The sequence below is a fragment of the Rattus norvegicus genome, chromosome 10, assembly GCF_021556685.1.
Source record: "Rattus norvegicus strain SHRSP/BbbUtx chromosome 10, alternate assembly SHRSP_T2T, whole genome shotgun sequence".
In the NCBI taxonomy this organism is placed as follows: Eukaryota; Metazoa; Chordata; class Mammalia; order Rodentia; family Muridae; genus Rattus; species Rattus norvegicus.
This window is the reverse complement of record NC_141543.1, coordinates 72,461,745-72,483,170: the sequence shown is the minus strand read 5'-3', so window position 1 is coordinate 72,483,170 and position 21,426 is coordinate 72,461,745. Positions and strand designations below refer to the sequence as shown.

The 21,426-nt window shown below is 45.5% G+C and overlaps 1 protein-coding gene and 1 long non-coding RNA gene across 3 annotated transcripts in view; one reads left to right on the top strand and one right to left on the bottom strand.

The window, feature by feature from the left end:
- Positions 1 to 21,426, top strand: part of Asic2 (acid sensing ion channel subunit 2) — a 1,063,476-nt gene that overhangs the window by 370,377 nt on the left and 671,673 nt on the right.
- LOC148003004 (uncharacterized) lies at positions 11,164 to 20,050 on the bottom strand. Its single transcript, XR_015631881.1, has 2 exons — positions 19,580 to 20,050; positions 11,164 to 13,007 (listed from the first exon to the last, which is right to left on the bottom strand). It is a non-coding gene; the product is annotated as an uncharacterized LOC148003004 (long non-coding RNA).

Sequence of the window (21,426 nt, the reverse complement as noted above, 5' to 3'; positions counted from 1 at the left end):
GCCATTCCTTTGAACTCAGACTCTGTCCCTACTGGGCCTGTATTTAAATCTTTGTTAATCACCCAAATGCACAGAATGTCCCTTCATATAATAAAATAATTAAAATGGAACATCTTAGTTCCTTAGAGTCAGGCAATGAGGTGTGAAAAGCTCATAGGCTTTGTTGACATGCCAGTACTGCCTTTTGCCAGTAGGCACATGGGAAGCATGAGATGATATTTCTAGAACAGAGCCAGCCACATAATTCGTGTACATTTCCTGAACCCCTTAGAGCCTCAGTTTGCTTTCCTGTAAAATTGGTCCAATACCACAAAAGTACCAAGTACTATTCTTGTGGGGAGACTCTTCCCCCTAGCACACTCTTCCTCATGCTGATTTGAATTCTTGACTCGCAAGCTCCTTGACACCCCCCATCAATCCACACCCTATGAGGGAGACTTAGTTGTCTTACCTTAAAGCAAAGGCCACATTGCAAAGGTCAGGAAGCCAAGGCAGGATTCAGTATTCTATGTCCCATGTAGAATGCTCTAGAACCTCACGGAACACATGGGGTCCGATATTAGGTCGTCTTCTTGTTTGTACTCTTGTAGAGTTAGGCGAATGAAATTGAATTTCTATCGTTTAATTACATTGGTGGTGGTGGGGTACACTGCAAAGACTTGGGACTCTGGGAGGCAGATTTGCACCCCACTAGTGGGGATATCACTGTGGGAGATTCACTTCAGAAATCCCGATGCATCTATAATCGGAGGCACCACCACCCCACCCACGACACATACACACACACACACACACACACACACACACACACACACACACACACCCTCCTGCACAGAGCTCTGTCTGCATCTCCCCAGCTCTGTGGTTCCAGACCTGGATGCCTTCCCTCCATGACTCATATCTCCAACACCACTCATGCTCCTCCTCACCCTGGACTCTCCCTAACAGCTAGACGTACCATGCTCTGCAGACGGAGCCTATCACTGTCTGTGGGTCCCGAGTTTAAATCATAGCACACCCAGAGGGAAACCAGTTCCATTCTGTGATAAGTTCTCCAAGGACAGATAAGGCAGATAAATAACAGGGAGGAAGATGTTCCAACAGCACATTACCTGTGAGAGAGAGAGAGAGGGGACGGTTCCCATACTGTGCTTTTCCTTTGCTTTTAAACAGGGTCACGGGGCCCACCCTTAAAACAGAAGCCCAAGGAAAAGGGTAAGCCCAACGCAGAGTGATTGATGCAAAGTCTTAATCTCAGTCAGGTCCAGCAGAGACCTCTGGGGTATCAGTCACACTGAAGATGTCACTGTACCTAAAGACAGGTCCAGCTTTGGAGTTGGGTTCATGCTGTTTGAGTTGCGACAATGACAGGAGCCTAGCACTGTTTCTGTGAATGCTGTGGCTATGATTCAGCAGCAGCAAAGCCCTCAGAAAAGGGAACTCCATGGCGAATGGTAATGCAGATCTAGGGGCACCCAGACGGGGCACATGTAAACCCACACAGTGTCCCATATCAACCTCTGTCATAAGACATCACTTGCCAAATCCTAACTTTCTCTTTATTGTCTCCCTAAGTTGCCTGTAGGCCCACGGCAGGCAAATACTGCCAGCAATGCTTTAGTAAGTAGATGACAGTGAGGAAGTGAACAGAACATTCTTCTTTCACCTTGGTTTGTTGGGTAAGAAGCACATTAAATTGACATGGTACAAATTAACACAAGGTGGAAAAAAAAAACTTCTCGATGTGCACAAATACGTTGGTCTTACAAGATATGGAACATGAAGAAAGGCCCTGAGGGTGTATGTAGTATGTGGAAAGTCACATATGTAGGTGGAAAGGAATGAGGGCCTGGGCTTCTGAAGAGAAGGTAGTATCAATCCAAGTCATGAGAGGTGTGGAGAGGAAATGTCTAGTGGGTATAGGCTGCCTGTTGTGCAAATACAAGGTTCCCAGTTGTCCAATTGCCCTCTGAGGAACAGGTCTGGCTTCGCCTGGTGTTAACCTCCAGTCTCTGGCTGATAAGAGTCCTGGGGAACAGATTTATCGCACGTGAATTCCCTGAGAAGGATCTGTCTCTGGCCAGATAGACAGAGCTCTAAGAAAGCCTTTACCTGAGTTCAGTCTCCCCAGATGTCCTCAGCTCAAAGTCACCAGCACATCACCACGTCACATTTGGGGGTGGCATTTCCCAAACTCCTTCATGCCCCATAAATATTTGCTAATGACTGGGCAAATAGAAACAGGGGTTGGCAGACCTACAGAATCCTGACGCACGCTTTATCTTGAAGAAGGAGGCTTTGCTTATCTTAATGGAGGAAGCCCAAGCCGAACGTCCCTAGACATCTAGCATTTTAAAACAAACAAAAACAGATTAGACTTCAGTTCCAGTCTATCTTAGTGAGGCTTCCCCAGCTCCCATGACATGGTGGGTTTCATCTTCAACACCCCACAACTCCAGTGTGCCAGTGTGGCAATGTATGCCTGTAATCTCCACACTCAGGAAAGGCTGACAGGAGAGTCAGGAGTTCAAGGTCACCCTCTGCTCCTCAGTGAATTTAAAGGCATCTTGTGCTAAATGAGAAAATAAACACACAAACCCCCAAATTAAACCATGTCTGACCATTTCAGCTCACCAATCACTGGTTTATAAAGCAGACCTTAAAGGCATGTTGCTTGTCCCAGAGGTCCCTGTATACAGTTGTGAGATTCTACTCTTCACCAAGGCCGAGAAATCTGAATCTAAATTCTTTAGGAAATTTAGCAACCACTTGTGAGCCACCTTCCCCAGCTGCAGTTTCTTCATTAATAAAATAGAGTTCCGTTGCATGACGGGTCTCAACAATTTCGGAGTCAGATGCCTGTTTGTGAGTGTAAAATTCCTTATAGGCTCGCCTGTGGAGTTCTTGATGGTGTTCATTGTTTGAGAGAATACACAATGACAAAAAGCTCCCAGGAGACTCAGTGATTCTTTTAAATAAATTTGCATTTATGAATCAGAGAAATTTTTCAATTAGTAGTAGGCAGGCAAGCGGAATATAGAATATTATTTAGTTATTCTGACAAAAATTATGTGAGCCCTGGAAGATGCTCACAGCCCAGATGTCCCTGGGCCTCCTTCCCTCCCTGAAGTGATCTGTAGCAGGCCCAGGAGGAAGTCCCACCTTTTCTATTCTGACAATTAGCACATGACTTCCCAACTGAATTTCACTCATTTAATCCTGATGAAAGGCCTAAGGTTGACCCAGACCTCCCCGCTGAACTGGTGGAGCAGGATTGCTGGTCTTAAATTGTCTGCGGACTTTTCAACTGAGAGGCGTTCTGCAGTCTCCTGTGCCTGTTTACCATGTTACTGTTGCTGTAAAACAGACCCTGGCGACTGAGCCTTCCCTTCCCCACTTCCTGGTTCCCCTCCTCTTTCCTCTTCTCTCTCTTCCTCTTCTTCCTTACCTCGCTTCTTCCCTCCATTTGTACATAACCTTCTCAGGTATTTCTCTAGAAGCCTTGGCAAGTTTCTTATCTGCCAAGAAAGAAAGAAAGAAAGAAAGAAAGAAAGAAAGAAAGAAAGAAAGAAAGAAAGAAAGAAAGAAAGGAAGGAAGAAAGGAGGGAGGGAGGGAGGGAGGGAGGGAGGGAGGGAGGGCATGACGGCTTCTAATCTGAATGTAAATTCAGTAGTAGAGGTTTTTATTACAGATATAAAGGAGAGCACAGGCAGAGGCATCTGGAAAAGTCCAGAGTGAACATGACTACCAGACTATCTGAAGGGGTAGGGGAGAAGGAGAGAGGAAGAGAGAGAGGAGCCAGGGTCCAAGAGGCCAGGAGAGAACCAGGAAACCAGGACAGCAGCAAAGCCAATATGATGGCTGGGTTATAGTGAAGAGAAGCTATGGGAAGGGCCCCGACCCAGTCCCTAGGTTGGAGAGTTTAGAGCAGAAGGCGGCCTGTGCCAGCCAGGATGTCTCCGATAGAGGCAGTTTTGATATGTGAGTAGGCACCTCAGTTAGCCCTTTGTCTCGGGTATAAAACCTAACACAGATAAGATGAAATACAGGATCAGTCTTTTTTCAGCCTGGAAGAGCCCACGGAAGGCACCTTAGTTGGGGCTGCACAGTCCTCTGGCATCAGTGAGCGCCCATGGGAATAGACCTCAGCTGGTTCCTTGAGCGTGTGCCTGGACGGGAAGTTGCAACCTTATGAGGTGCTGCCCTCATGTGGCTGCCCGAGATCAATGCAGACGCAGAGCGGAAGCCTAGGCCGCAGTGGTTGGTGTGCCTCAGCAGACACCTTGGCTGTGTGGTCATAGTCCCAAGCTGAGAAAGTAACGGTAAAGGAAGTCAAAGAGCAAAAAATGACTTCTTGATATTAATGTGATGCGCTTAACTGCGCGCTTAGGTAGGAGGAGACACAAAGAAAGATTCTCAGGGTGTTCACTGTAACCGAGAGTCCCTTCCCATTCCCAGTCAACTAACAGATGCAGAAACAAGGGCTCCGAAGTAATAATCAAAATCTGAAAGACCATAGCAGCTCGCAAGTGGCAAAGCCGGCATGGAAAAATCAGGCCTGGGTGACTCTACTGCCCTGTGTGACAGCTCCTAATAGCCTGAAACTGCAATATTTAATGTTGTCACTAAGCCTTTTCTTCTCTTTAATTGAGGCTTTTACCAAAATGACATTTTCCCCTCCTCCGCATATCTGCAGAGGCCCCCTGAATGAAGTGTTTATTCAACACGGGGCACAGAGGCTATCTGTCCTGACAGGCGAGTAGTGCAAGCCTGGCCCAGTGCCCGGTCCTAGGTGACTGTACAGCGGAGCCACGGGGGTGTCAGCGAGGGCTCGCTGGAGGGTGGCCCATGTTGTGCCAAGCCAGGTGATACCTGGGCACCCAGAGGATCCAGGAAGGGTGCTCCTACAAGCTAAGAAAGCCAATCTGCCTTTCAAATCTGGCAGTTTTCCAAGCTAGCAGCGCGCATGCTCAATCCAACGTCGCTGGGAGCAGCGCGGCAGGTGAAACAGATTCAAGGAACCTTTAAGATTTGCTTTTTCAGGCAGGGTAGGAGGAGGGTGTGCAATGTTCTGTAGTGCAGAACATCAGCTCAAGATTGTTAGTTGACGACAATTACTGTATATTTCAAAATAGTGGGTAAGGAGGAGTGCGAATGTTTCCCAACATGCAGAGGTGATGGATGTAGGAGGAAATGATGTGCCTGTTCCGGCACTCCGATCGTTGCATGCATAAATATGGAACTATTATATGTCAGTTGGAGAAGAAAAGAAATATGTGTTTCATTAAAGAATCAAATGGGGGAGAGGTCCATGTTTTATATCAGTCAAAGAGAGGCAGAGATACAGAGACAGAGAGAGCATCTGTGTATGCGAGTGTGTATGGTGTGTGCATATACATTTGTGTGCTAATGTATATGGTGGGGTGTGTTGGATTATAGATTATTTGCCACTTATTAGTCCAAATTCACTAACTTGTTAGTTCGATATTTCACAAGTGGGTTATTAGATATCTTTCAAAGTTATATTTAAAATTAAATTCTTGGTCTCCTCACTCCCAGGCTGCCCCTCTTTTGGTTCCCTTCCATCCCAGTAACTAGCAACTGCCTTTGGCCAAAGTTTGTTTTTGGTTTGGCCCCTTCTTCTAAGACCCACCCTCATCAATCCTGCCTTCTGGAGCTGCAACAGTTCCTCCAGGATCTGACCTCTGCCCTTTTACCTACAAGAGGTCACTTCAACACTTCCAGCCATTCTGTTTATACTCAACCCACTGCCACTGTCCTCCTCAGAGCTCAGTCTCCTCATACCCCAGCCTGAGAAGGTCCCCTAAAGCTCTCTTCTACTTTTCAGAATGAGAATGCAAGTCCCCACTCCTCTCTCTAATTTGACAAACTCTCTCTCTCAACTCTCCCTTTTCCTCCGTCCCTCCTACCTATGTCCTTCCTTCCTCACAGCAGACTTCAAGATTTATGCAGTGAGTGCACAGATCTTAAGTATGGAGAACAATGGGTTTCCCCCCTCCCCGAGGTGAACAACCATTCTACTTAATTGGTGGGGGGGTGGGGGATTGGAGGCTTGCCTTCTTGTGTTGATGCCCGTCCTTCACGATGCTGTGAGGTTTCTGTTGTGGAAACAAAGCATGTTTCATCTGTGCTTTCCATGGGTGCACATTCCTCCTGGGTGCAGCTCTGGGCTGTGAGCGTTTCCCCCTTGGGTACATGGCTAGGAATGGAGTTTCTGGCCAATAGATTGTTGACCTGTATTGGGATCACCACAGAGTGTGCTAGTGCGGTTTTTCACTCTACAAGGTGGGTGCTGCAATTACGCCAGGTTCCCCTAAACACTGATGTTTCCAGGCTCTTTAGTTATTCTTGGGATGTACAGTGCCACCTTATTTGGTTTGAAATCTCATTTTCCTCAGGGATAATAGGATCTGAGCAGTGTATTGGTTTATTGGTAATTTAAATATCTGTCTCTGTTTTGTTTTGTTTTTCAAATTGCCTGTTTAAATCTTTCGCCTGTTTTTGGAAACTCGATTCCCTTGTCTGACTGACTTGCAGATGCTCTTTCTGTATTCTCAATGTGTGCTATTTGCTTCCATGGGGCTCTGGCTTTACCCTTCTCTCTGCCACGACCTTTGACCATGACTTTTTAAATCTTCTTGCTTGGACTCAGCCACACTGGTGTACCTGTCACAGCTGCTGCATGCAGCCTTAGGTGACCTCAGACCTTGGTGCTCTCTCTTTGCTCTGGAAGATTCTTCAGGGAGTTGGACAGTTGATGCCTCTACTTCACCCAGATGTCTGGGCCACTGCCATCTTCTCAAAGGGACTTGTCTGCTCACTGCATACAGAATGCCTTCCCCAAGCCTCTTATCTGGCTTTATTTTTCCTTACAGCATGTGTGCAAGATACACACATATCTGTCTGTACCCCCACTTCCCAATAGATTTTATCTCTGTGAGAACTCAATCAAGGTCCATTTTGTTCCTTATTATCTCCCAGCCTCTAAGAAGTATCATATTTTCTGAAGTACATTAAAAAAAAAAGCCTTACTAAATAAATGAGAAACAGTGTGGGTGTCAGCTAAGTGTGAGTATGGCACAGTAGCAAATAGCCCCGAAATATCAGTGTTTGTAATATCAAAGGCTTTTTCTCTCCTGTGTTCTAAGTCTAATGTGGACTACCAAGGAGTTGTGCTCATTGCTCACGGACATCGCCGACAGGGGAACCTTTACCTGCCATGCTAAACAAGGGCTCTGAGGTCCACCATGACAAAAGGAGAGAAGGCTGGGAATTGAGCAGAGACCATTAAGTTATTTTGTCCAGAAGTCACATTTATCACCTCTATTCATATTTCACTGTCCAAAGCAAGGCGACCAGTGAAACCCAGCTTCAAAAAGGAATGTGTCTGGAAAGGGGAAAGAGCTGAAATCCCTTTGAGCATCAGTAATGCCAACTGCAGCGAGTGGGACCATGTGTGAATTCTCATACTCCAACTGCTGAGTGAATGAATTAATGAGTGAGTGAGTGAGTGCATGCATGAATGAATGAGTAAATGGATGGATTCAGGAAGCAGCAACTGAAGGGCGAGGCCAGGTACACAGGTGTTGAAGTCAGTTTTCTATGCCTCTTTGCTCCTGAACCCCAGGCAGTACTAACCGTGGGACCTGCAGTGCCTTCTGTTGAGAAGCCATCAGGCTGTACCATGCCAAAGGCTTAAGTCCTCAGGAGCAGGGCAGCACGTGTTCATTTTATTGCATTTTCAATATTTTCCAGCAAGACGCACATCATGTTTCACACGAATTACTAAAGTAGACAGCATTTGCTCCATTTAACAGTTGGGCCAGGTAAGGAATGGATGGAATGGAAGGGTCCCCAATTCTCCCAGTTGACTAGCTCAGACCTCGGCTCTAAAGCGTGTTCTCTTCTGCATAATGACAGATAGGGTCCAACTCCTTGTGCTGCCCTGCAACCGCCTTTCCTTCCACTTCATTCTGATTTTCTCCGGGGACCATTCCAATGTGACTTTGCACTGGATGTTTGCTGACATCCTCCTGCACCAGATGCTGTCCTCAATCGAGGAGGTCAACCTTACCCACTGGGTCATTTCACCAAGGCAATGATTTTTTTCAGCTTTATCCACTCACTGTTTCTTCGCTTTGCTTTCTGTCCAAAGGCTGATTTTCAGCACTTACCTGTGCCCCACTGCTTACATTACTAAAGCCCGAAACTTCGCACAGGTTATTGAGCTCTGTTGATGAACTTCTAAACACACGGCATTGGGCGTATAAAACTATCTCATAATTTCATTTGAAAAATAAGGATCACTCCCACTCATCCCTTCCAAAAGAAGTATTCTATGAATGAAATGAAGTCGTAGATATCAAAGGATTGGGAACTACAGAGAGGCCATAGAAATCGATTGTTGCTGAGTAAACACGTTTGTTGGCATCAAAGAGAACTCAGCGCCTCCTCATGCTTTATTAATTCTGCTCCCGGAGCCTCTGTTTTCTCTCTCTGGATTCTTTACAGAATACTGCAAACAAGTCCAAGCAACTATTTTCTTTTTAAATGTCTCTTTTTGGCTTAATTGAGTGACGCACACGCCTGCTGACTGTGGCAGAATTCCTTTGAAGGGACCAGTCTGCAGACTGGACTCCAACCAGCAATTGAACTGGAGCCCAATCAGCCTCCTACAAGCCTCGAGCTTTTATGGAAAGCCCGTCATCTTGCTCATATCTGTCCCAAAGCAGGATTTGGTATCTTACAGCAGCCCCCCGACTAAAGGCAGTTTCAAAGCATTTGCTAAAGGCCTCAAACCCCATTTGCCTCTGCCCTGGCATGAGGCCACCTCTCCCCCAGCTCACACTGTAAACACTGTAAACACGTGCATTTATTATGACAGTTTTCAAGCAGGTGGCAGTGAAATGTCTGGTTCTAACAAAATCAGCCTGTTATGACAAGCTCCTGGCAGATGTGGAGCCGGCATCTTATGAAAGGACACTTCCTTGTAACCTGCAGGAGGGAGCTCTGTGCAGGTGCTTGGCTGGGATGGCTCAACAGTGTGGAACTAACTGGCACACTTGGGCCACTCCTCAAGGTAATTCCTCCCTAGGCAATTTGGGACCTGTTTCATCAGGCTATCCCTTGGGATCCTGGTTATCGAAGACTCTCTGGTTCATTTTCTCTGCCATCTGCCATGCCCACTTCCCCTGAAAAATAATGTCTTTTATTCCTAATATTTCAATTTGCAAAGTGAAGGCAGAAGGACTAATCTGTCACTCTATATGGGTCACTCCAACCATGTCAAAATATCTGGTTTCCAGTCCACTCTTGATCAACATTTCATAGAGTCCCTCCCAATAAAGCTCAGCAAATGGGGCTCACCCCTGTTTTTTGTAGGTAGGGTGGGCTCTGGCCTTTTTGATCAACAAGGTTTCTCTACCAGGTTGACTCCTGACATATTTGGTCTTATACCACTACTGAATAAAAATCTCCCTCTAGGTTTTTAATGGTTAATCAGGCCTCAGTAATAGATGTCATGGGTTGCTGGTGGCATGTATGAACAACCCCGCTCCTGGCTTTGACTGGTCTCTCTTGCCATCTGGCACACCGTCTGACTCATCCTTTTTTTAGTAGCAACAGAGGCCTCTATAGACAAGGGAGGAGGGAATTGAGTGCAGGTCCTGCATTTGATAAGTAGACTCCAGTATTCTTTCTTAACTCCCTCTTCTCCCATTGCTTACACCCCTTAGAGTAGACGTGATTCCATGGCTCTCTCTTCCCCGTCTCTCTGAATAATCACGGTGGGAGCTAGCATAGAATTCCGTTATTATAGACATTTCTATTTGATTCCTCCTAGGACACTATTATCCTCCATTTTAGCTCCTTTTAGGAAATAGACTAGTATCCACCCTGAAACTGTTGGTGCTGGGGAAGAGATGTCTACTGCAAGAGCATCTTTCCACACTTCTGAACCACCCTGGTGCCTGGTGGGCACTCAGTGAGTTTCATCTCCTGAGTACCTTGGTTTCTCACCTAGGATCCTGGAGAACACTGTGAGCAGAATGTCCTTTCCACAAATATATGGCCCCCTCCTGCCCCTGAAACAGTGAAAGTGCAGTCTCCCGTGTTCCAGGTGGTTTCTTACAACCTCGGTCACTTTATCACTCCCTTTGATAATTACTTGTAATCAGCTTACTCCCGAGGATAATGAGATGATAATATAGGATAATGAGATAATAACCGGAAGACGCACCATTTGTTAAGCATCTTTACTAAGCGAAGCGTTTTATCTTGGCTATTCTATCTCATTCCTACAGGGTCTCCTTGAAGTAGGAGAATTGTTGTTGTAAAAATATATAAATAATAAAGAGTAGCGGTGTCTTTTACCCTGCTAGGTCCGCGCCGCGGTATCCCAAGATATCTGCTAGATATCTTGACAGAAACACATCCCAGCCGCACTTTCCTACACTCAAACCCCCACAAAAGAACACACAACACAATAATCTTAGATCCAATTGGTAAGATATAATTGCCTACTTAAACATACAAAGCCCAGTACCATCCATCCCTTGAGAACATTAATAACAACCTGTAAATACACAGAGCAGAATCTTAACATCACCTGCCATGGCTTCTCCCCTCTCTCCGTCTTCTCTTCTCTCCCCTAGTCTCCTCCTCTTCCTTCAAACTTCTCTCCCGCCCATCCTTCCTTCTCCTCCAATGACAGGCCTCCTTCTATCCTGTACCTGCCTCACCTGTGACATCATCCTACAGAGAATGGCTTGCTGCTAAGGGTGAGTGTGTCTTGCAGGGCTTCATGGAGTAGAAGTCCATTCTCCGGGGTAACAATGTGGAAGCCGGCTGCTCTGTGAGAGGCGGAGACTGGCAGAGATATCATTATCTGGAGAAATTAGTACAGCAATCTCCCAGGGGACCTGGATGATTCTCTTAAGAAGTGCGCTAATCACTTTCTGTGCTGAAAAAAGAAAAACTGGGAAAAACAACTTAGATGGAGGAGACTTTTATTTTGGCTCACTATTTCAAGGGCTTTAGTCCACAGGCACTGGACTCTTGCTTTTAGACCTCTGGAAAGGCAAAAACCAGGACTGCCACAAGGGCAACCCCTCAGTGATTTACTAGAGGTTTTAATACATCCCTGTAGGGCTACCAGCTGACAACCAAGCCATCAGCACATGGGTTTTGGGGGCACGTTTCGGATTTAAACCATGAGAAGGGAGTTTTTGTGAGGGTTTCTCTGCTCTTGGCTTCCTGACTCTTAATGAGATCTCCCCTTCTTGTGTGCAGTGACTCTGTAATACTGTCTATCATGTTGTGGTCCAGCCAGAAGGGCCATCCCCAGAAGCTGAAATGATTAGGTTACCTTGGACTTTCAACCTCCACAATTGTAAACTAAAAGCACATATTCCCCAAAACCCTACCAGCCCTTGGCCCACTACCTAGTTTCAAGGACTGTGTTAAAATCAGCTCAAAACTAACACAGGTAGGTATATTCTAGAAAGGAATCAACCACAGCTTAGGTAAGCTGTGTTCTCACAGCTTAGAGAGGACCCCTGGGTCCCTTGAGGGTCCAGGGTGTGGGGGAAGAATAGAGTATGTGGTCCCAGGAGCTTTAAGAACCAAATCTCTGTTCTCTGAAAGAACCCCGCTTAACATTAGTGCAGCCATTTCTTAAAAATGAAAAATTTTAGGTTGGCCTCTGCTTAGCCCCTAGACGTTAGACCAGAAAGTACAGAAAGCACATTCCCACCCACTCTCCAAGAAGCAACCCAGGCACAAGAACAAATGATATAGCTGTGGCTTTGTCCTGGGAACCCCAGGACAGAAAAACATTTGTCAAGTCAGACGTCCTTGGTACTGGAATAGCTACGCTGATATGGTTGTGGCCTTGTCCCAGGAACTCCAGGATGAGAAACATCTGCCTAGTCAGATATCCTTGGCACCGGAATAGCTGAGCTAATGAAGCTGTGTGATCTTGTGGTGACTATGTAGACTGTATGTTCCTGCTGTTCCGGACTCTTCACATCCCTCCTGCGTGAGGACCGTGTCGAGCCCCAATGCATTGGTATCCCATAGTAAACCTCTTGTTTTTACATCAAGACTGAGTCCCGTGTGTTCGTGGGGTAGTGTGTGTCCTCAGGATTGGAGCGAGAGTCTCCTCTGTCTGAGGGTCTTTCAGCCCCAGCTCCAGCTCGGAAAGGCTAGTCAGGCCTTCCTGAGGTAGAGAGCCACAAGTAGAAGCCAGTCTCATGGCTTCTACTTGATATGGTCTTTCAATATTCTTTGTGAATTGGCAGCCTCCCCAGCAGACACGTCTACAGTAGAAACGTCAGCTTCAGAGCAATCGCTCACTGGTCAGCACGCTGTACTCACAGCCTCCCCTCCTTTTCCCCTGTAGCAGGGCTGCTCGTCCACCTGCCTTTGGTTACTTCCTATATTTTAAGCCAGAAGAAAAGTGAATTTTTCCTTCCTGCATATCTTTTTTCTTTTCCTTTTTTTTTATTTACAACCAGTTGGTGCAAGGGCTGAAAGCTGTCAGAGCAGTAATGCATTGCATCAAATTAACATATTCTTCTGAAATGGTAATTACACCCCTTTTGTGCGCCTCTGAATACACGTTTTTTGAAGTGTGAATGAGGTGCTGACACTGGAGTCTCACTCTAAATGATCATTATTAGTGCATCTGTCCAAATGATTCACGGGAAATGGCTGGCAGAGGTTTTTAAGCTGAGAGGGATTTAAAGGTGAGCCACGGAAGCTCCTTTAGAAAAGTTCTCACCTCGGTCTTTTTTTTCCTTCTTTTTGTGAGTGTTCATTCCTTCACACCCCAGAACCATTTCCAGTCTATTGATGCTGCAAGAGTCAAGTTCCCCTACACAGAGTGTCTGTTCCACAGAAGTACACAATCAGGTTAGCATTTCAAAGGAAGACATCCATCTTACCCTTTCTTCGCGGTCGTAGGAAAAATGGCAGGCTGACTGTTCTGAACAAAGAAGACAGAGAACGACTCTGAGTGTATGTGTTTGGACCGAGAGATGTAATCCCAGAAGCTGTCTTCTGGAGGTGGTTGGACAGAGCTGATGGCAGTGAGAATGGTTCAAGTTTGGGGACAAATAACTGAACAAAGGAGAGAAAATGAGGGCTCATGGTGCAAGACTTTGGCAGTCCTTAGAAAGCTGGGTCTTTCCTTCTAAAGGAATGAGACACCATGGAAGGTTTTAGAGAAAGGAAGGAGAATGTACAGGTTTGCTATAAAAGATCTTCCCAGTCTCTATGAGGGGATGGACTGAAAACAGAACACGGCAGAAAGAAGCACTTAGAAGGCTGTGACTCTGGTCTAAATATGGTATTTAGGCTGGTGAAGGATAATGGCTGTAGAGATGGAGACACAGGTTGGCTGTGACAGGAAATAGGAAATGAAACAGATTACTGGGGCTCCAGAGAAGCAGTGCAGCTAGGGTGGTGGGGCGTGGTAATCTTGAGGGCCTCTGTCACTCTGCTGTGAGTTGACTTCTCTTCTGCTATTGCTCCTGGAAGATGTGCTCCTATTAGAGACATGGTTGCTTTGGCTGCAAGGAGGTGATGTCCCTCAGAACTGGTAACTGAAAGAGTAGGAGGAGTTCCCCAGAAAGGATGAGGTGATGATGGGACTCCAAAGAAGCGAGGAGCACAATTTAACAATCGGGCTCCGGGGAGCTGGATAGATGGCTCCGTGTGAAGTGTTTACTGTGTAAACATGAGAAACTGAGCTTAGACCCCCCCCAAGAATGATGCATCCTAGCACTGGAGAGGGGTGGGGGAACAACACAGGCAGATCTCCAGAATGCACTGGCCAACTAGACTGATTGAAGAGCTCCATGCCCAGTGAAAGACCCCTCTCAAGAAACAAGGGTGGAGAGCGTGAGGCCTCATGTCAACTCTAGCTTCTGTATTTATATGCAGATATATGCTGCATAACAGCATCAATAAATAAAACCGAATTAAATAACTACATTCAAATAGCAAGTCACCTACTAAGAAATTTTTATCTATCTCTGCACCTGCCTTTCCTAACTAAGAAGACATAGATGTCCCATGAGGAACACAGTGTGAGCACAGAAGTCCATTGTGTCACAGGTTCAGATATGTAGGAAAAGGCGGGGGGGGGGGGGCTGAGATTCAGTGACTTCAAGATAAAAAAAAATATCAAAATTTTAATGGCTTTACCTTTGCTACCAAATTCCTCCATGTCTTATTTGTAGTAGAAGTGCTGTCTGATTATCAAAGGAACATGGTGTGTGTGTGTGTGTGTGTGTGTGTGTGTGTGTGTGTGTGTGTGTGTGTGTGTGTTTTCCCGGCGCGAGAGTAACCCAACCATTCTGGTGTTATACTAGACCTGAAGAACAAAGAGCTATCAAAAAAAAGGACAGTGAAGAGAGGCCGGGGAAAAGAAGGGACAGACTCAGTCCTTTTTGGAGGTTCGCCTACTGGATTGTGTGAGACCATCCTCCCCTACGCATGGCTACCTGTAACCCAGGCTGTTTAGAAACAGAATCCACAGAGTACTCAGTGAAGAAGCAGCACAGTACTTTAGAGAAGGTCCCAAGTTGGCTGTTACTGGTGTCCCTGCATCAGGAGGGGAAATTGGGGACATAGATACTGGGGACAGGGAGATGGGCAGGGGAGAGAGGTTCACAGAGAATCCCTGTGTCAATGGAGAAAAAAAACCCGACTTTCCAAGCTACAGATTATCATTGTAATCTTGCTGGTCATCTCTACGTGCTAGGGAGAGAGAGAAAGAGAAAGAAGAGCCTGCTGAGAGAGCCTGACCTTGCTCAAACTTTAATTTCAAAGTGTGAAGAAGAATGAGACATAAGGTAGTCTCAAAGTATCTCAAGGAGTCGAGTGGATACGCAGATATAGAAGCCAGAAATCTCTGTGCAGGTTGAGATCGGTGGGCACATACCTGGGTCCTGTCAGCTCTCTGATCTGGTGAGGTCACGTGGCCTCATTTACTTCAAGCCTTTAAGTCTTAGGATAGAGTACAGTTGTTTTGAGCCGCCCAGTTGGTGCTGTGGCAACCCCAAGAAACTCACACAGCAACCTTACAGGGTGACTCCGAGACTCTAGTCTTCTGGTAATCAACCTTCTGTGACACCCATCTCCCCTTTCTGGACTTGTGCCCATCACCATCAAATTCTTACCCAAGAGCCACAGAACACCACAGCTCAAACTGATACTGTGCTGATTGAGAAGATTCCACTAAAAAAAAAAATCCAAACAGCAGCATCTTATCGCCTAGGCCCTAAAAGTTTCAACCAACGGGGAGGGCACTTAGCAATGTGGGAGAAAGTCTCAACACTATGGTAACTTTTGTCAGAAGAACAAAATATCCATGAGTATGATTTCTCTAAAGTTTTCTTACCCTTACACTTCATGTCCAATAATCTTCCTTTAGTCTCAGCTTCCATATTTATAAATTCAAGAGATTGGCTTTACCTGTAATCTTTTTTTTTTTCATTTTTTCAGAGCTGGGGACCGAACCCAGGGCCTTGTGCTTGCTAGGCAAGCGCTCTACCACTGAGCTAAATCCCCAACCCCTTCACCTGTAATCTTTAAAGCCTTCTTCAACATTCGCACGTAATAAGTACTCCACACGAACGGGTCTAGAGATAAATTAGAAACAAGCGAGCATGTGTGGGTATGCTTCTTCATTTCCATCCAGACATAGGCTCTGGGAAGTGTCCCTGACCTCACCAGATTAGAAACGTGATCAGAGACACAACAACCCAGATGTGCACCCACCAATCATAACCCGCACTTCCATATCTTCTTCCTCCTGTATTCAGGACACTGTGAGACTGGCTTGTGTCATTCTTTGCACACAGGGGACAAAAAAGACTGCCTGGCACATAGCATATGCATAGTGACTGTGGAAATAGGGTGACTGGATGGAGGGATGAATATGTGAGGCTCCTCCCCCCTCATGTGGAAATTCTGGTTCCTCAAAACTCAGTCTATGGAGTCCTCTCCTCTCCTCTCCTCTCCTCTCCCTCTTCCTCCTCCTCTTCCTCCTCCTCCTCCTCCTCCTCCTCCTCCTCTTCTTCTTCTTTTCTTCTTCTTCTTCTTCTTCTTCTTCTTCTTCTTCTTCTTCTTCTTCTTCTTCTTCTTCTTCTTCTTCTTCTTCTTCTCCTCTTCTTCTTCTTCTTCTTCTTCTTCTTCTTCTTCTTCTTCTTCTTCTTCCTCTCTCTCTCTCTCTCTCTCTCTCTCTCTCTCTCTCTCTCTCTCTCTCTCTCTCTCTCTCTCTGTAACTTGTTGGTAGCGATGGCACAAAGTGGTTTGCAGAAAGTCAGATCCTGGGCAGAGTCTGTGAAGAAGTTGGGTAGGAACCTGTCTCCTTTGTGACTGGAGGCAAAGATGACTGGTGCGTGGCTTTTCTGGAGATGAACATTACGGAGCTTAGCAAAGATATGGGTCAATGCAATAGGAAAGAAGACATTGATGAGCGTGCATGATAGAATGGGGTGTCCCACACAGTCCTGAGTACCCATACAACTGAAAATTTCCAGATAAGTGGTTCATCCAAGAGCACGTAAGGATGGCTTGAACTTATTCTATCTATCTTCATGGTGATGGCACATGCTGTGCCTAATATGTCACCATTCCATGTCTGCATCTCCCCCTTGGTATAGTCTATCGTGCTGCACACTGGATTGGGCTGGAGGGAGGAAAGCTGGGCCAGGGTAGAGAACTGGTTCAGTTTAATGGGTCAGAGTATTGTGTGGTCATGTACAATTGGCTAGGACAGGGGTGTTAGAAGACACTTCATCTGCATACTCAGGGTCTGTGGGTGAGGGGAGACAAGAGAGGATAACAAGGTAAGGTCAAACAAGAGCTGAGGTCTGATAACTGTCAGGGTAGTAAATTCTTACTTGCATTGATACTGGGACAGCCAACTTTCTGGCTTCAGGTTGGGAGTTGGGAGGAAGCTAATGCCTGCTGTTCTCCTCTGAGGTATCCAGGTTGAAGTTCTCCTCAACAGTTCCTCCACTGATCCTGGGCCACTATGGTCCCAAGATATGTCATCACTGTACTTCAATGCCAAGTCTCTCATAATAATAATCCCTTAACTGGGAATTATTGATACTAGACCATTGTTCAGACCAGGAATCAAGATATAACCACATGTGTCCTAGTCCAGTCCAGCTTCTATAACAAAGAACAAAGTACCGTATATGTGTGATCTATCTATAATCAACAGAAATGCCTCAAAGTCTAGAGCTGGGAGAAAAAGATTAAGGTGTAATTGTGGTTGGGTTCTGGTGGGGATTCTTTTCCTGTATGATGCTAAAACCCTATGGGATGGGCATGGATGAGCACACCTGGGAAGTATTTTTTCCTTAAGTAAATCATGTGATGTGAAAAACCCACTTCTAGTTCAGATCTTTGAGGTGGGAAGAGTCACCTTTAATGTAGATCTTTGAAATGGGAAGATCCACCTTTAATCTGGGCCACACCTTTTGCTGGAAGCCTGTATAAAGGACATGGAAGAAGGAAGCTTCCTCTCTTTGCCTGCCTGCTCTCAATCATACTAGCAAGTCCATTCATTCACTAGAATTACAGTCTACATCTCTGGGCTGCTTACATACACTGCAGATCAGTTGAGACATATAGGACTTATAGACCTAACAACTACTAGATTCTTGGGCCTTCCACTCGTAGGAAGCCATTGTTGGATTAGCTGGACCACAGTCTGCAAGCCATTCTAATAAATTTCACATATATTCATATATGTTCGTATTCATATAATATATAACTATATATAACTATAACTACATACATAACTATAATTCTGTTTAACTCTACATATATATATGTATGTATATATATATATATATATATATATATAATGCTTTTTCTCTACACTCGGGGTGATAACTGTTGACTTTAACTGTATTGTCACATAGAAAAGAGAGAGGGGAGATTTCTTATAGTGTTTTTTCAAGAAGAACTACCTGGGTTGTGTACAACAGCACAGATGTGTAATCTCAGCACTTTGAGGCAGAAAGACCAGGAGTCCAGTGTCATCATTGGCCACAGAATAAGAGTCTAGCCCATGAGACCCTATCAGTGTCCCTTTCAAATTATAAGACTCCTCTTTAATGACTACTTGTCCCCCAGAGTGCCTTCCTTCAAGCACCAAGAAATGAACACCGATGTTCAGTCCACATCACAGCCAGGAGCAGGTAATTGGGTGGAGTAGTGATGGTGAGGGTCTCTGATGTCGCTGAGGTGGGGGCTGAAGGGGTTAGGAGTGGTTAGGTGTGCTTCCTGCTCTTCCAGACAACCTGATCTCAGTTCCCTGAACCCATCACGAAATGCTCATAACCAGCTCCATGGCATCTGACTGGGCATCCTGTTCTGGCCTCTAAAGGCGCACCCTTACCCACACAATACTGTATACATTCACACAAACCAAACACACACATAAACAAAAATAAACATTGATGTTTTTTTTGGAGGTATCACAGCAGTAAATTCTGAATGTGGAGCATGGCCAAGCATGGCATCTCATGACTGTAACCCAAGTACTTATGTCTTAGTTAGGGTTTCTTTTGTTGTGATGGAAACACCATGACCAAAAGCAACTTGAGGAGGAAAGGGTTTATATGACTTACATATGCTGAGTCACAGTCCACTGAGGAAAACCAAGGCAGGAACTCAAATAAGTCAGGCACCTGGAGCCAGGAGCTGGTACAGAGGTCATGGAGGGATCCTACTTACTGGCTTGCTCTTCATGCCTTGCTTACCCTGCTTTCTTATAGAACCCAGGATTACCTGCCCAGGAATGGCCCCACTCACAATGGGTTGGGCTCTCTCCCATCCATCACTAATTAAGAAAATGCCCTAGAAGCTTGTCTGCAGCCAGATATTATGGTGGTATTTTTTAATTGAATTACTTTTTCCTTTCAGATGACTTATAAAAAGGAAAAAGAGAGGTAAGGGAGAAGGAGAGAAGGCAGAAGAAGGAGAAGATAGAACTTGGGATTTACATAACACTGATTTGGGTTCAGGTCCAAGGTCTACCACTTATTAGGTAGACATGAAACACTATGTTTCTGAGTCACTTTTTAAAAATCTAATAAACAGGGGGAAAATAATACCCAGGATACAGAATTGTAAGGAAAATTTAAAACATGATTTTGTGATCACCTAGGACTTGAATGGGGTCAGAGCTCTTCTACTGGGACTGAGCAGTATAGAGATATTCTTCCCTGGCAGAAGCAATTCCAACCCAGTAGATTTCAAAGAAAACCTGGGGCCAACCAGACACAGAGGAAGGATTGCCAAGAAAGGGGCAGATCTCAGTATTTTCTAAGTGCCCGTGACTCCTGATGCCCTGTAGATTTCCCCACTGATCTCCATGCTCACCTCTCATGCCCACCCTCCTTCACCAGCATAGAAGAGGAGACCCAGTGGCAGCCCTACACGCTGGGTTCGATGAGACTGGTTCTGGGTCCCCCATTCCTCACTATAACCACCCTCCCTCCCATCACTGTAGGCTTTTCCACTTACTGAATACAGTGGAGGCCTGATGGCTAGAGATGAAGGTAGGAAAGGCTTCGGAGGGCAGGCAGAACCAGAGTCGCACAGGCTGCTACCAGTTTCATATGGCTGCTGTAACAAATGACCCAGTAGCTCACAACAGCACACATTAATTCTCTTATACTTCTGGAGACAGGAACTAATTCCTGAGAGCTGCTCTTCAGACATTAGTGGGGCTGGCTCCTCCTGGAGGCGCTGGGCATGCATGTGTCTATTTTCTAAATTGACTCAGGGTTTCTTCTTCATATCACTCCAAAATTTGGGCCTGTGATTCTCTCCCCTGTTGCTGAAGCTGATGTCTCTGACTCCCATTGGTAGGTTCCTTTGCAGTCACCTGGTTCTACTTTGCTAAACCTGGACCTTTTCTGCATTTTAAAATGACTGACTGAACTTCTCCTTCCAAACCTCCTTTGTCATAGAAAGTGATGGACCCACAGGTTCCGGGGATTCAGATGCGTGCAGCTTTGAGAAACTGTTATCTGGCTTCCTGCTAAAGCTGCAAAGAAAACATGTTCACACTCAAGACTCTGAGGGAAGACTGGAAATTAGAAAGACAGCTGAGTTAGGGGCTGTGAGTTAGGGGCCGTGAAGGCTAGAGTCAGGGAGAGTTGAAGCTTAAGACAAGTGTTTTGAGGACAATATCAAGAAGAGCTAGAGGCCTGAGATCTAACTTTTACACAGTATTAAATACCATTAATTAATGCAATTAATCCAATACAATTTAAATTGTTTTTCTCCATCACTGGGTTTCCACCTCACACAGAATATTTGACCCTTAGGCCTCATTTCAAAAGCTGAGACACACTCACCAGAAGGCCAAGAAAGGGGGAACTGTCATTAACGTTAGGGAACTACAGGATATATTTTAAAGCACTTGGCTATCTTGACTCAGAAGGGAACATAGAGAGGGTTGAATGATTGTTACATAGGATCTTGGATCATAGGCTCTTTGGTTAGAAGAGCCAGGGAAGTACTGAAAAAGGGGGTTTGTGGAGACTGGCAGGATGGGTGGGCTGAAGGTAGAGCAGCAGTGTAGCTTGGCTAGGTAGATTTTTCCCTGTTCTACATCCAACAAGCAACAGAGGTGGCGGTCACAAGCTGCACCTGGGAAGAAGTTTGGGGGCCACCAATACAAATGGACTTCAAAGCTAGAAAAATAGAAGGTGGCAACAGTTGGGTTCTAATAAAATATGGGCAGAAAGGATCAGATACCTCTCTCTATTCTGATCCAAAACCCCACTAACCTGAATGTAAGGAGGTCTTTAACAATACAGGAACAAAACAAAGACAAAAGACCCAGGGAAAAAAACTGGAAAAAGAATGGAGAGATATCAAGAGAATGTTGGAAGCTAGAAAATAAATGGATAAGTAAAATTTAACTTTCATACCAGAGAAAACTGAAATAAAATTTCCATAAGGTGCTGGATTGATAAACGAGAAGCCTTTCAATTGCATTCTGGAACTCTGTAAACAACTCTGGAAGTTGAGACCATAAATGCCATCCCAAATGGCAGTCTAGTTGGAGCCAAGCGATGCGCAATTGGTTGGATCTCTGTAAAAGAAGCCATTAGACCTGCTATAGAACCACTCTAGCCAAAAACTAGCAAGTTTCCATCCTTACCAAGCGAGAGACGGAAGGTTGGCTCTTTAGAGAAGCTGCATCAAGGGAATTCAGAATTGGAAAACACCGTGCACAGCTTGGGAAGAGTGGGAAGTGCAGATTACTGTACAAAGAACTGGCAAGTAGAGAACAGAAAGCCTCTAGCCTTTTGACAGGAGGCTGGAGAGCAGGTAAGCTGACTCACAAGAGAAAAAGA